Source organism: Mastomys coucha, unplaced genomic scaffold (assembly GCF_008632895.1).
Source record: "Mastomys coucha isolate ucsf_1 unplaced genomic scaffold, UCSF_Mcou_1 pScaffold1, whole genome shotgun sequence".
Lineage (NCBI taxonomy): Eukaryota > Metazoa > Chordata > Mammalia > Rodentia > Muridae > Mastomys > Mastomys coucha.
Window position 1 is genome coordinate 81,440,538 of NW_022196891.1, and position 15,351 is coordinate 81,455,888.

Consider the following 15,351-nt stretch of genomic DNA (forward strand, 5'->3'; position numbering starts at 1 on the left):
GCAATAACTGCATTTACACTGAGTTTTGTATTCTGTCTCAGCCTGCACTGATGCATTAGACACTGGTGTCTATGGGAAGTGAGTGACCTTCTTATGCCCATTTCACACTCATTGTTTTGCCCTATGACCTTTGCCACATTGTACTAATGTCTGAAGAAGAGCTAAGTGCCATCGTGAGCCAGGACTTATGGAACACCAGCCCTGGAGCACTGCTGAAGATGTTTAACGGCACACAAGAGTCTCTTTGTTGAAGGGCGTCCAATATTCCCTTCAAAAACCTTGCTTTAAAAAAAAAAATTAGCTTCTCTAAAGAGTACTTGTTTTTTCCAATTTTTTGTATGTTTCTTACAAATTAGTTTTTATGGTGATTTTACAATACATAGATTGCATGCATCCACTACTTTCTTTATCTGATTGATAAAATCTATTTAAAGGTTAAAAAAAAATGATGAATTTGGACACACCAGGAAAAAAGCCATTGCTTTTAATGCTTTTTAATGAAAACACAAAAAAAGCAAATACATATAGCGACATATATCACATATATAACCACACATACTGTACACATGTATAGTGATACATGAACTGCTACAAATACATACAGAAGCACAAACAACATATACCACAATACACATGCATACAAGACAGACACAGGTGTGAGAGTGCACAGCACCAGACACATCTATCTATCTATCTATCTATCTATCTATCTATCTATCTATCTATCTATCTATCTACCTATCTATCACACAATCCATATGCATCACCACAGTATGTACATGATGCACACAATATGGGTATATACACATGTATGTCTATGTATATACACATCCCATCACCACATATGCCATATCATATCACACCTATGTGGACTCTTCTTTAAGAATTCAAAACTTCCCTTAAGACATTCTTGTTCTTAAGAGTCTCTGTGCAAGCTCTTCCAGTCTCTGTTCTGTTCCAGTCATGGAATTCTGGGGACAGAGATCTCAATGTCAGGTGACCATGTAAAGCCTGTTCCTCTTTTCTCAGCCTTCGTCTGTGGTTCATGTTCATTGTGAGAAAGTTTTTGTTGTTGTTGTTGTTGTTGTTGTTGTTGTTTTAAATCGAAGCAAATTTCTCACAAGCCTAAGGAAAATGAACACAGCTACCCGAATATCTGCGCTGTTGTGTGTAGACTCTTCTGGAAACGTCACACACAATTCAAAGCACTGAGTCTCGGTAAAAACCATCACACACACACTCAGAAACTATGTTCTTGATATAAACCATCTGATGTCTGAGAACCTCAATGCAGTAGACAGTGAGGAAGGTTCCATGGAAGGAATGTAGAACGTAGCCTTACCCTTTCCTTCTGGTTCCAAGACAGTTGTAGACATTGTACTACGAGGCTGCCTCAACTGCTCACAAGCGCGCATTTCGGCCCCTAGGTGCTAAAACACAACCTTGACACTAAAGTGTCACCCATAGGACCACTTCCCGGATACCAAAAGCCACCAGCCTGAACTGGGCAAAATTTGGCATCTGGAGCTTTGCAAATAAATTTATAAATAACGGCCCCTGCCAGAGCCTTTGTAATCACTTCTGCCAACCCTCTGGAGAACTTGTGGATACAGCCTAGCTCAAAGCAAGGTTTGGAGCTTTCGGATTCACCCAGACCCTTTGTTATCATCATCATCATCATCATCATCATCATCATCATCATCATCATCCTCATCATCATTTCTCTCCTTTTTTTCCATATTCAGTCCAACACAGACACAATTCATTCTACGTTTCCCAATATTAGGAGGAAGATAATGAATTTAGTCCAGGTTCAGCCCCAAGTACATAGATCCCAACTTAAAATATAATTAAATTAAAATATAATTCCATAAAATCTGACTTATTCAATCTGCCTTTGGCCTTGATTTCTGTCCCCTTTCTGCCACCAAACAAGTAACCCCAAATCAAAGTGATCTCGCGAGCAAACGAGCTGTAGTACACTTGCCTAGGTTGTTCAAGGCCCTGCTTCCATCTCCAATAAAAGAAACACACAGACAGACATACGGACACATGCACACATGAGAGAGACAGATAAAGAGAGAGAGGCATACATGAGATAGATAGATAGATAGATAGATAGATAGATAGATAGATAGATAGATAGATAGAGAATGATCCATAGATTTACTTAATATATAGATAGAGAAATAATACAGACTCCCACCATGCCCTCTAGACACAATGTGGACCCTTGGTACAACAGCGTCTTTAAACTGGTTTATTTATTTGCTTATAACTTTCTAAGTCGTCTTTTTTCTACAACCACTTTGGAAATCAATTTGGTGGTTACTCAGAAAACTAGAAATAGTTCTACTTGAAGACCCAGCTATACCACTCCTGGGCAAATACCCAAGAGATGCTCCACCATCCCACAAAGACACTTGCTCAACTATGTTATAGTAGCTTTATTTGTAATAGCTAGAAACTGGAAACAACCTAGATGTCCCTTGACTGAAGAATCGATACAGAAAAGGTGGTAAATCTACACAATGAATACTACTCAGCTATTAAAAACAAAGACATCATGGATTTTGCAAGCAAGTGGATGAACTTGAGAATATCATCCTGAGAGAGGTAACCAATTCCCAAAGGACATGCATGATATGTACTCGTAAGTGGATATTAGCCATAAAATTCAAGTACTATGCTACACTCCAGAGACCCAAAGAAGCTAAACAAGGAAGAAGGCCCAAGTGAGGATGTATGAATCTCACTTAGAAGGAGGAATCAGATAGTCATAAGAGGCAGATAGAGGGAGGGAACTGGGTAGGAGATAGGACGGAGAAAGGAGTGGCAGGGGGTAATGGAAATCTGCAACTGACGGGGTAGGGGGCATCTCCAGGAAGAGACAGAGACTGTGGCTAAGGTATCCAAGAATCAATGAGGGTGACCTTAGCTGTGACTCACTACATTGGGGATATAGAATCTGAAGAGGCCACCTCCTGTAGCCAGGCAGGAACCCTAGTGGAGCAATAGGGACACCAACCCACGCACAAAGCATTTGACCTAAAATTTATCCTGTCTCCAAGAAATTCAGGGACCAAGGATGGAGCAGAGATTAAGGGAATGACCAACCAATAACTGCCCCAACTTGAGACCTACCCCATGGGCAAGCACCAGTCCCTGACACTATTAATGATACTCTGTTCTGCTTGCAGACAGGAGCATATTATCCTCTGAGAGGCTCCACCCAGCAGCTGACTCAGACAGACACAGATACCCACAGCCAAACAATGGCCAGGGCTTGGGGACTCTTATGAAAGAATACCCAGGGGGCCCCCACCCCCTCAGAGGAGAAGGGAAAGGAGAATGTGGGTAAGGATTATGGGAGGGGTGACTGGAAGGGGAGCAGTGATCAGGGTGTAAAGTGAATAAGTAAAATAATAATAAGAAGAACAACCACCACCACAATAATAATATTTTTTTTAAAAAAATTAAAAATAAATTGTGTTTTTTTTTCATATAAAACCACATGAACCACTTTGACTCAGTTGACATTTTAGGAACTCAAGGCAGATATTCTTGTTGAATATACAGAAGAAATCTGACATGGGTACAATCTCTAAAATAAAGTAATTTCATTGTTTTGATGTCAAAAACAATTATCTCTAAACACAAAACTTACTAAAGAGTAAAACTAAGCAACTACATCGAAGTTATAGAAATGCCTTTTTAAAATCAGAATGGCCTAGAAGTCACCTCAAAAACTGAACCCCATATTGATTCTATCTCGCAAGATTTGAGCTCTCCTTAGGGCCTTCCCATCTCTTCCTACAAGGCTGAAGAATTTATAGATGCACAATAGTCAAGAGCATTTCTCGGAGAATAGGCAATGTAGTTCATGCAGACAACATCTGGGAGGTCACGTCATCCTCTCTGCTCTCATATAAATCGTGCTGATGCAGTGAATTGTTTTCAAAATTCATGGCCAAAGTGATGTGTTGTACCAGAAAAAAAGTTAAGGACTTCCAGCCAGAGTCCTAATGAGACCATTTTCAGTTTAACAATGCCTGTGACTAATGAAAACACTCCTCTTGAGATAGTGTGAGATTTCTATTTTATTAGTCCTGATACCAAAAGAAGCCCCTTGTGTCTCCTTTAAGATACTTCTGTGGTTATTAGTAGAGAACTCCATTCTGGCCCTTGGAAAATACAGTGCTGTTTTATATGACAAACTACACAGCTCTCTAGTCTACTTCAGGTCTTGTTTCTAACTATGGCACACACACACACACACACACACACACAAAATCTTGTTCACGCATCATATTAAAAGACCAGAAACTAGATTCTTTTTGATTTACTTCTTACCACCAAACATTTTTAGAAAGCTATGCTTTTATAGCACACATTAGGATCATAAATGCATTAATGCATAAAACATTCCATTATTCTTTCTATCTCCTCCTGAGAAGGAAACGGTGATAGAGAGAGATTAATGGATACACCAAAAAGCCATCCAGGAAATTAGTAGCAGGTCTGGGATTAAACTTCTGAGTTCCTACCACCCACTGTTAAGTTGAAGCCAATAGTTCCCCCAACTTCTCCAGATTCCAGTTGAAGTGCGGTGGGTGTGGGGGAGGGGGACAACACTGTTAGTTCTGCTAGCTAGGTATGCCGGACTATCAGCATGATCATGGGACTCATTTCCATTCCAAGTCATTTAGAAGCAATCTGCTGTGTTAAAGACGTGGCCCTAGGCAAAGGATCTAAAGATGGGGAACATAAGGAATGTAGGGGCTCTTAGATGAGGGAGCCCTCAGACTGTCTTATTTCCAGGTCCACCCAGAACTGTTGAGCGAGCTGTCGCAGTGAAGCCACGAGTAGTGTAAGATGGGGAAGTGTGTGCTCAGTGTTTTGCAAAGGCTTCCTTGCTCACTCTATTACATGATCACAGCTATGTCATGCTAGGCTCCTGAAGTGCACGGACTAAGTCCCTGGCACCCACGGGGGTGTTGCATGTGACTGTGAAGGCCAGCAAAGCTTGCTTGATAGACTTCTTCCGCCGCAAAGCTGGTCTTGGGAAAAGCTGGTTACTTTTCATGATTTCAGTTTTATCATTTGTGTCTGGAACCCAGGCAGCTTTACTCTCTGCACTAGACACGATTATACTGGGGAAAGAGGAGACATCCAGCATACAGCTCTTTTTACAAAGCTGAAGGCTCTGAGTCCACAAAAGGCATTACCATAGGTGTGCATAAGAGCGTGCAGAATAAAGTGTTCCGCGCTCTGCAGTCCAGCAGCAATGATGACAGAACACCGAGACTTCTTCTCTCGACGGTTTACTCAGGAAATTTCTTTTTGTGTTACAGCTCTCCTAGGTACCTAAGTGTTACAGCTCTCTTAGGTACCTAGGTGTCACAGCTCTCCTAGGTTCTTAAGTGTTACAGCTCTTCTAGATGTCACGGCTCTTCTTGATGTTGCTGCTTCTTCTTCCTCTTCCTCTTCTTCCTAGGTGCTGCAGGTCTGCTTGCTTCTGTGGAGTGGCATGGAATGGCCCTGACTACCTGGAGACAGCTCCTTATATACCCAAGCCTGAGCTGCCAAGTCCTCCTGGATTGGTTCTCCGGCAGACCCTCATTAGCATACACCTGCTCGGGAGAGGCGCATGCGCAGCATACACCCGCTCGGGAGGGGCGCATGCGCAGTGGAATCATCTATTGCTACAGTGTATCGGGAACCGGTGCCATCTTGGATTTTATCGTCCAAGCGGCTGCCTACAATAAAGGAGTCGTGTGCTTGCTTATCTGTTATAAAGTGTATGCTTTATTTTTTACTTCTTTGGTTCTAGAGTAGCCGTGTATCTGGAGCAGAAAACTATGAGGTCGAATCTCAACTCCCTGACTTTCATATGCCCTTTAAGAATGAGGTTGCTTTTCTGACACTAATCCTTACTTATAGATAGACAGGTCCACAGTTACCATCAAGAGGTCTTAAGAAAAGTTGCTGGCTGCTCGGATGTGGACTGTCATTGAGGTGCACTGTGAGAAGGTGTGTCTCTGTAGATTGTGTTGATGGCTCTGTCTTGGCAGAGGGCTACGGCCCATGGCTGCTCCCATTTATTCTCTTTCTTTCTTCCTTACTTGCCTAAGGCATTCTAGAATTGTATCTAATTGGCTTTAAGAAAGATCTGATGGCCAACTTTTGGGAAGGAAGTGGAGGGCAGATCTTCAGGAGAGAGAGGGGCACAGGGAGAAGAAATGAGGGGTGGGACTCTAGAGCTCCCCACTATGAGAGTTTCTTAAAGTCAGGTTCCACCAATAACGGGCATGTGCTTTTCTCTTAAACATGTGTTTTGTCCGTCTCTTTATCCCTGTCTTTATAGCTATGGATACTGCAAAGTTCACCTTCTGACTTACCTTATGATAAGTTGCTAAGTGGTAAAAAAAAAATGTGAACTATGTTTAACAATTCTTAGAAGGTTATTCTTCATTATTAAAGCTGTATTACAAAAAAATAAAAAATAAAAAACCCAGCTATTGATGTTAAAACAGAAAAGCCACAAATCAACTTTAGATCCTTGAGATACTAAATTTGGGCTGTATGTACAATGGAATGTGAAGAGTTCAGTAATAAATGTCACTTTATTCTGTGTATCAAAAAACAAATGAGGGGTGAGGGATTCACCAGCAGACCTGGAGGTGGAAGCATGGACCAGACCAGAGAGATCCCACATGGCAGGCATAGGCCAAGATTAGTCGAGATGGAGTAGTCGGGAGAGTAGTCGGGAGTCTGTCCAGCGAAGGCCTGAGCTTTAAAAAATTAATAAACCTCCGTGTCATTATTTATATCACTGACATGGTCAAGATAGTCTTGCTATAGACCACGGCAAACAGTTATGACTTAAAGCACGTCAACTGTAATTATTATCAGTAAGAGTTATATAAAAATATAGTTGTCTTGCACATTCCAGTGTGACCCGTGCCTGGTCATCCCGCCCAGGATTCTGGGTTTGTTTAAAGACTAGAGTCTTGCTGGTCTTTACTGGCTACCACTGACCACAGGAATGAAAATTGCCTACAGAGGGTGAAAAAGAACTGTCCTTGGGTACGACTGAGGAAGCGAGAATGTGGAGCACAGCAAGTGCTCCCTGTCGTGGAGGCACTTGAAGAGGGAGTTATGGCAACACAGAAATTGTAGGACCTGAGACGCCGTCGTCCATTAATTCAAATAAATAGTAAGCACCTTTGAAATACCGTGCCAGACACAGAGGAAGATTTTTAAGAACAATCAACGTTAAGTTTTTAAAGTATAACACATATCTCTCCTTTTCCTTAAAGTCATAATCTAATCACTTAAATGATGCTCACGCTGTCCTCCAGAGAGGTGACCTTTTCACGTGGGGTCACCTAAGACCATCCAAAAACACAGGTATTTACATTATGATTCATATCAGTAGCAAAATTACAGTTATGAAGTAGCAATGGAAATACTTTTATGGTTGGAGGTGACCACAGCATGAGGAACTGTATTAAAGGACTGCGGCAGAAGGAAGGTTGAGAGTCTCTGGTCTAGCGGGACAGCTCAGTGGTTAGGAGTGCTTGCTGCGTTTCCAGAGAACTGGGGTTCACTTCCTAGTCCACAGGTCAAGTGGCTCACAACTTCCTGGAACTCCAGCTCCAGAGAATCAGACACCCTCTTCTGGGGCTTCTCAGACACCCACAGACGTGTCAAACGCGTAAGTACAGATTTTAAAAATAAAGTCTGAAAAAAAGAAAATGGAAGTCTACCACTCATGGAGAGATTTATGAATAGCTTTTCTGCTGGCCATGGTCTGAGTGAGAACAGATAAAGCTCAGGGTCGGCCCTCTCTAGGCCAGATTGAAAGAGCCACAGCTACACTACATTGTAGCATGTATCAGAATTTTCTTCAGTCTACGGACCTCACATTGGCTCATTGAGAAAAGGAATAGTAACCACCTATTCTACAACATCTTGATAACCGGGAAGGACAGTGTTGTACCTAAGAGTTCCACTTTAGGCTATTGATTAGCCAAATGAAGACATGATAAGAAGGGCAAAACTAACACACACACAAACACACACACAAACACACACACTTCCAGCTATTTACTTTAACATGGCTAGGCACATGTGAGAATACTGGGGCTTCAGCACATCTAATCATGTGTTTTCTCCTCATTTTTAAGAATCAGCACACCCTACTATTCTGATGAAGTCTCTGGGGCTTGACAGACAGCCCTATATAGCCACTAGGTAGTGGTTATCTTCCATATCAACAGTTGGCATTCTCTGCCGATTTGGAGCTCCACAGCTCCTGTCTGTGGGCCACAACCTGCTTGATCTCTCTCATCTCTTGTTTACATGTGAGCGGCTGCCCAAATGCAGAAGGCAGCCCAGGACATTTGGGGAAGTAGAATCATGTACTAAGCCTTACATTTTTTCAAGTAATTAGCCAGTTTGAGAAACTTCTCAGAGCGACTGCAGTATTGGGGCAAATCACAAACCACAGAGATATTTTCAGCTTAAGTGTTCTTTAAGTAACTGTGCTGTTGCCACAGCTCCTCGGAGGGTTCCCCTTTTCTGCTGATTGCACATTGATACCTCTTCCTAAATGACTGGCCCCATTAGAACACTATGGGCCTTTATAAGAATACCTCATGCTTTGAATAATTTAATCATTGTGTCGGGAAGGGAAGACCCCTATCTTGGAACTTGCCACAAGAACCAGAGAGATCGACCTTGAGCATTGAACATTGAGCGTAGTACAGGCTGTGCTCCACGGGTCCAGTACAACACCTCACAAAAGGCAACCAAGGAGGAATTCACAGATGAGCTGCAGCTGTCCCTACACGAGATAATGAGCATCCCCAGGGCTGAATCATTTACAGGTTCAGTCAAAGCCATCAAAACGTTCGCTCAAGGTGGCTCACAATTGTTCCATTAGCTTTTAGGGTCACTGTCAACTGTCCTAGTGAACTCAAGCAAGCCACTGTATGTTAGGATAATGGTGCCCATCAGCTCAGCTGTCACCCTAGACTGTCATCTTGATAGTCCATGGTTCCCCAGCAAGATTAAAGGAGGTCAGAACGCCTAGCAGTCCCTTCTATATCACGTGAGGCAGCACCGAGGCTCCTGGAGGATGGAGGTGCACAGACGTAGGAACAACAGCTGGTCTATTCCCTAGCAGTCACTCCCATAGTAGTGTACAGGAGCAAAGACTCTCTACTTAAGGCAAAGCATTTTACAGTAGGCATCTCCCTCCCTCCTGTTAATTATTAACCTTAGCGGACAAATAGAAATGAATCTCGGATAAGCAAGAAAAAAAAAGCAATTTAAGTGTTTGTGGGTCTGAAGAGATGGCTCAGCAGTTAAGAATCAGGGTGGAATTCCTAGCACCAAAATTGGGCAGCTGGCAGCCACCTGCATTTGCAACTTCAGGGGATCCCACATCCTCTTCTTGCCTCTGTGAGGACCTGTACACATGTGCATGTGCACATACAGACACACATGTACACATAAATGAAAAAGCGAGACTCAAGAAAAAAATCTTAACATGTCTCCCACAAGCGACCTCTATACCACAGGAGAGCCAAACAGAGCCCTCTGTTCCGTCACAGACTTGATCTGGGTTCTACAACAAGCCAGCTAAAACTCTCACGGTCACCCAATGACAGTCAGTCCCTAGGAGTCCTGGAATGGCTGTAAATCCACCATTTCCTGCAATTCATCAAAACCTGGTCTTTAAATGGTTTTGACTTTCTTCAGAAACGTCACCATATATCACAGCGTGGCAGTCCCCTGTGCCCCTCTTCCTCTGTATGGCTGGGTTGCCTTTCAGACAAGGTATTTTCACCACAGGAAAACGCAGGATGGGGTGACCTCACGTGAAACATGCCTAATCTAAGAGGGATGGTTGTTCATGATCCGAAGCGCAGATAAATCGAATGAGCTTATCTCCGGACAGAGCTAGAGTCAGAAACAAAACAGCGCAGTGCCCGATGGGATGGAAACAGGAGGAGGGAGTGGACAAAGAACACGCTCTCGAACAGCTGCTGATTGGCTGCAACGAGGGGCGGGATTCTTGCTTTGAACTGCTGAGTGGTTCCGCTCTGGTTTCAGATTTAGGACAACCATGGCTTCTCAGTTTGAACATTCAGTCTTAGCAGTTAATAGGTCACTATAAAACCTGTCCAAAGGCCCTATCATGTCTTCCTCTAAGGCGAGAGGAGGAAAGAGGGACAAGATCATACTCTATACATCCATTTTTAAAAAAAAAAAGATAGAACTTGAGGTTTCTTCCAGTTCCTGCCTGAAAGTCATTGGTTGGCTATTTAATGTCCTCCACCATAATGTAATCACCTTCAATTATCTAAACCAAAGCCTAAGCTTCAGAATGTAAGTATAATTGGAAGCACAATAATACATGCTAATAATTATTATCTGTTTACATCAACTATGGAGAATATCAGACTTCCAAGAGAAATGGCTCTCCCCGGGAGCTCTGTGAATTGCCTCTGCTGCCTCTGCTTTATTCTCTGGTTGCCTGTGTGTTCAAAGTCCCCCAGTGTCCCACATCTCAGGTTCTCCCTCATTTCTTGTACAAGTTGTACTTTCTCTTTCACCAGTTTACCACAGAATTCAAAATTCCAGTGGCAAGAAAGAGGGCTGTAAGCTTTTTTAATTTCCAGGATGGCAGGATAGTTTAGCGTAGGAAGATGCCCACTGCCAAATCGGATGACCACAGTTCTATCTCCAGAACCTCACATGGTAGGAAGCAAGGCTCACTCGTGTCAGTTGTCCTCTGACCTCCACGTGCACACTGGGCAAACATGCACACACACACACAAACACACACACTCACACACACGCTCACACACATGCATTCCTGTGAGCACACACATCACATACACAATACATAAAGGTTTAAAAAAACCAGAAAAATATTCATTTACTTTTATGGAGTATGACTCTTTCCTACTTGGGAGTACCCTATTCATGAGAACAGTGAATGGCACGTCTTGCCTGCTAGGTCTGCCCCTCCACGATGTCTCTCGTTCCACATGGGAAAAAAAAATCACTGGCCATATACAAAAACGTCGCTCCTGTAATTTACTGTCTACTAAATGAGAAAGCCGAAGCTTGGACTCGGTTAGTCCTGGGCTAGAAAGGGGAAGTTGCACTTGATTAAACCCATTCTAAGAAAAAGGACTGCTGCCTAATGTGTACTCTGTGGGGCCCGAGAGCCCAGTGAGAGGAACATGTCCACAGCAAAGCCTGTTTCCGAAGTCACCCCACATGACACAAACACACGCAAGCGGGATTTGGATGGCCATTCTTTTAGTAAGGCAAATCATCAACAGAGAGAGGTTTTAGAACTCATCATAAAACCGTACCAATCTTAAGAACTCTAACCGAATGTCACAACGTGTCTCATGGACTGAGGATGGTCCCTTTCTCTCCTGGACCTGGGAAGGGACCTGGGGCCACAAGGCTGTATGTTGAATGGGGGAAAAAATCCAACAATTTATTCCCTCCTCTCCTCCCCTTTCTGATGCCTCCCTCCTCTGATGCCTCCCTCCTCTGATCCCTCCCTCCCTTCTTTGCTTCCCTCACTTTCTCCTCCCTTCCTTCCCTTCTCCTATCCCTCCCTCTTTCCTTCCCTCCCTTCACCCCTCCTTCCTCCCATCCCTCCTTCCCTCCTCCCTTTCTTCTCCCCTCTTCTTTTCTTTTCTTTCATTCTTCCATCTCATTTCTCCACTCTGTACCCTCTCCTCCCTCCCTTTCTTGCTCCTCCCTTCCTCTCTCCATCTCTTCCTTCTCTTTTCTTTTAAATGAAAGGAACACAGCTGTGCGAATTTTTTTCATGCAATTAACAAAACTGTATCGATTAACAAACCCCCGCCATTTCCATGTTGTTAAAATGGCCCCTGTATTTTCTGCCTCTCCTACAGTGTTTACTTTTCTATGGGTATAAATGAGATTCCTGTCTTGCCTGCCACTGGGTGAGGCCATATTTGCAAAGATGAACGATGTGTGTAGAGGCTTTAATTTCTAAAAGTTCTCTTCACAGGACTTTCTGAGTCTTGGGGTGGGAATGTATATAGGTAAGTCTTGTTCCCATGGCTGCCCTGGAGTTCCCTCATTTGGGTCACGGGAATACAAAGAACTCCACCATATTTACCAAGATCAGTCTCCCCAGCTCCTTTTAGAGAAGAGCCCAGAAATTGGAACAGGCAGCTGGAGGTTCTGTGTTCAGCCCCACCCCGGGGCTTACTCTGTGGGATTCTAGTCAGTTCTCAGTTCTTCTCTAACCTAGAGATCGATCCAGGCACATCAATCCCTTTATCCCCTTTCCATTCCCGGGAGCTAATTTTTGTAAATCATAAAGCAATCCTATCTTCAGGACAGCCTATAAATGCCCTGTTCTCCACGATAGCACATTTAGAGCTTGGAAACAGGAATGGGAGACACAGAAAGTTCACACAGAAAGCGGACCGACATTTAGAAGCACTGCGGTCTAGCAGTTAGAGCTCTCATCCATTTTCACGACTGCCCTCTGGACTCTCTCCTCTATGTTATTATTAACTCCATAACCCTCTGCTGGCTACCTTCCCTTGACTCCTGACCGCACACCAGAGCTCTGCTTCAAAGCCGATTTCCCACAAGCTACCTTCCTCAATTTCTCCAGCGGGGGTGGGGGCGTGGAGGGGTGGATAGAGAAGCCCCTCCTCTTCTGCGATCTCCATTCATTGTGCTACCTTCTCTGTGCCATTTAACTTTCCCTGCAGCGTTTTATGTCAAGCGTGGATGCTTTGGACGTTCTAGGAAGAAAGCTGGGAACCCCGAGATCTCAATCTCGGGCTCTCTCTGATGCCCTACCTAAACACCAAGGAAATGTGTGGTAGTCCTGGGGATTGGTGGCACCATTCAAGGCTCTCATATTTCATGTTCCAGCCAGCTCACCTTCCACATCTTCTATGAGCTGCATTCACTTAGGACCCTGTACCCAGACGTGATTTGGGTCCTCAAAGGTAAATTCCAAGAGGTACTCTGCTGTAAGACTTGGTCTAACTTGGTGCCACTAGAAAAAATAATGAAGTTTTCTCCTTCCTATGTACCTTTGTTCTTTCCTTCCTTTTTCCCCTCCCTCTCTCCCTCCTTCCTTCCCTCATTACTTCCTTCCTCATTTCCTCCCTTCCTTCCTTCCTTCCCTCCTTCCTTCCTCATTTCCTTTCTTCCTTCCGTCATTCCTTCCTTCCTCATTTTCTTTCCTGTCTTTCTTCCTTCGTTCCCCCATTCCTTCCTTCTTTCCTTCCTTTCTTCTCCTCTCCCTTTTCTTTCTTGGCTTCCTTTCCACACTTCTCTCTTCCTCTTCTTATCCTCTCCCCTTTCTTCCTCCCCTTTCCCCCTTCCTCCTTCCCTCTATCCCTTTTTTCTTTTGCACAAAAGGAGCATTGCATAGTTCTGCTGTTTCTTGGAGGCCAGTTCTAGTAAAGCAGAAGTAAAATCCTTCAAGCTGTCAAGGATCGGGCCCTGTGTAATTCCACCAAATGGAGTAAGGATCCCTGATCCGAGGAGCTCATCTTCAGCATGAAATCAGCTACATTGTTGCAAAGGCAAAATATAAGCCTGGGGCCCAGCAGCCGCGCATGCGCAGACTCTGCATTTTCAATTATTTTGACTAAAATGAATCACTTGCTTTCTCTTTTTTCTTCCTTCCTTTCTTTCTTTTTTTTTTCTTTTGGAAATAGTTTTACCTCCCATTTCCTTGTTGGACACATAATTCTGATTTATAAACCTAACAGTCCTGAGTAACAGGAAGTTTTAAACAAAGCCGATGCATCCAGTCGGGTTGTTTTTCTCCTTTCCCCTACAGTGTTTTTAGAAAACACTCCAACTTGCCTTCTGGAAAATGCAAATCGAAGCTGCTGCTAGCAAACCTTGGGGGATGGCGGGTGCTGACTCCCAAAGGTCCCCAAGTCCTGATCATTTGAGGCTTCTCCTTGTAAATTCTACTAGAACTCGCTTCAACAGAGCTCTGCTTTAAGCTGGGCTAATTCCATCTTTTGATACTATGTCTTGTAAATCTCACTTTGCATGGGGTGTTTGTAATCTGGCTACCGCCTGCATGTTTTATTGACTAAGAATGAATAAATCAGTTTTCCATCTCTCCCCATCTTCCAGCACTGATGTTTCGATTTGGCAGCTGTTCAGGGTTATTGATAGAGCAACGTGATCTTAGAAGTATCTCTTGAATTGAAAACTATGTACTAAACAGAAAACAAAATTTGTATCTCTCTTTCCTAGATTCTTGAACTGACCTTCTCCATGTTGGAACAGAAAGATGTCTATAATTAAGTGAGTCCATAATTTATGTCGGCAGCCAGCAGCCCCAAACGTCACACCCATTGTCTCCCCACCACACCCGGATATTGCAATTGATACTAATTGTAAATAGCATTGGCTGAGTATTTATTGTAGTCATGTGCAGTAATTCAATTAATGTTCACAGATTATTTTAAGCTAATTGGCACAATTATCTTCACTTAACAAAAGAGGAAACCGAGGCACGGATGTTTAACTACATGCTAAAGGTCAGGGAGCCAGCAAATGACAGAGCCAACTTGTATAAACCCAGGCCACTGACGCAGCATCCCACCTTTACCTCTGGGTGAAACTGTCTGCGATGGGCATGGCACAGTTCCGCGCTTTGCACGTTTCATGGTACAATGACAAAATATTCTCCAGCTTGTAGATGATTATATTTGTCTTAAGAGCTGCGTTGCAATATTATCTCCATTTTGCAAGTGAATAAACTGAGGACAGAAAACATTGTAACTTGCTTAAAGACCCTAGGTAAAGCTAAGTGTTCTGAACTTCAATCTTCTGACTCTAGTTATAAAGCCTGTTCTTGGCCTTCAGTTTATTTTTCTAAATACCAATAAGCCAGGGAATCCTCCAACTCCCAAAGTTCTCTGGGTGTCTGTTCTAAGCACCCCTCGCCATCTACTGAAACCTCTAGACTGAACCTTTTGACAATTGGGGACAAGATTTCACTTGTAACTTCTTGTGACTCCTCATCTAGCACAGAGCCCTGTCTGTCAGGATCCTGAGTGTTCCAGGCACAGCGCTAAGTGCTGCGGGGCAGATATGAATAGCACTTGGCTCACACCTGGCAGGTGAGGCCTGTGAGGGGCCCTCACAGTCATAGACCCTTCGAGCCCGATAGTCATTATGTGGACAATGGCCTCCACTGTGCTGAAGTCTACCAAGAGATAATTGACCATGACATGAGTTATGTGTCCCCAGCTAAATGGCGTCAAGGTCAATTACTTTATTCTAGAG

At 43.5% G+C, this 15,351-nt stretch overlaps 1 long non-coding RNA gene across 1 annotated transcript; it reads left to right on the plus strand.

Annotated features, from left to right (window-relative positions):
• Nucleotides 1-9,652: 9,652 nt before the first annotated feature.
• LOC116071638 lies at nt 9,653-14,477 on the plus strand. Its single transcript, XR_004111042.1, has 3 exons — nt 9,653-9,849; nt 12,795-13,037; nt 14,314-14,477. It is a non-coding gene; the product is annotated as an uncharacterized LOC116071638 (long non-coding RNA).
• The last annotated feature ends 874 nt before the right edge of the window (nt 14,478-15,351 follow it).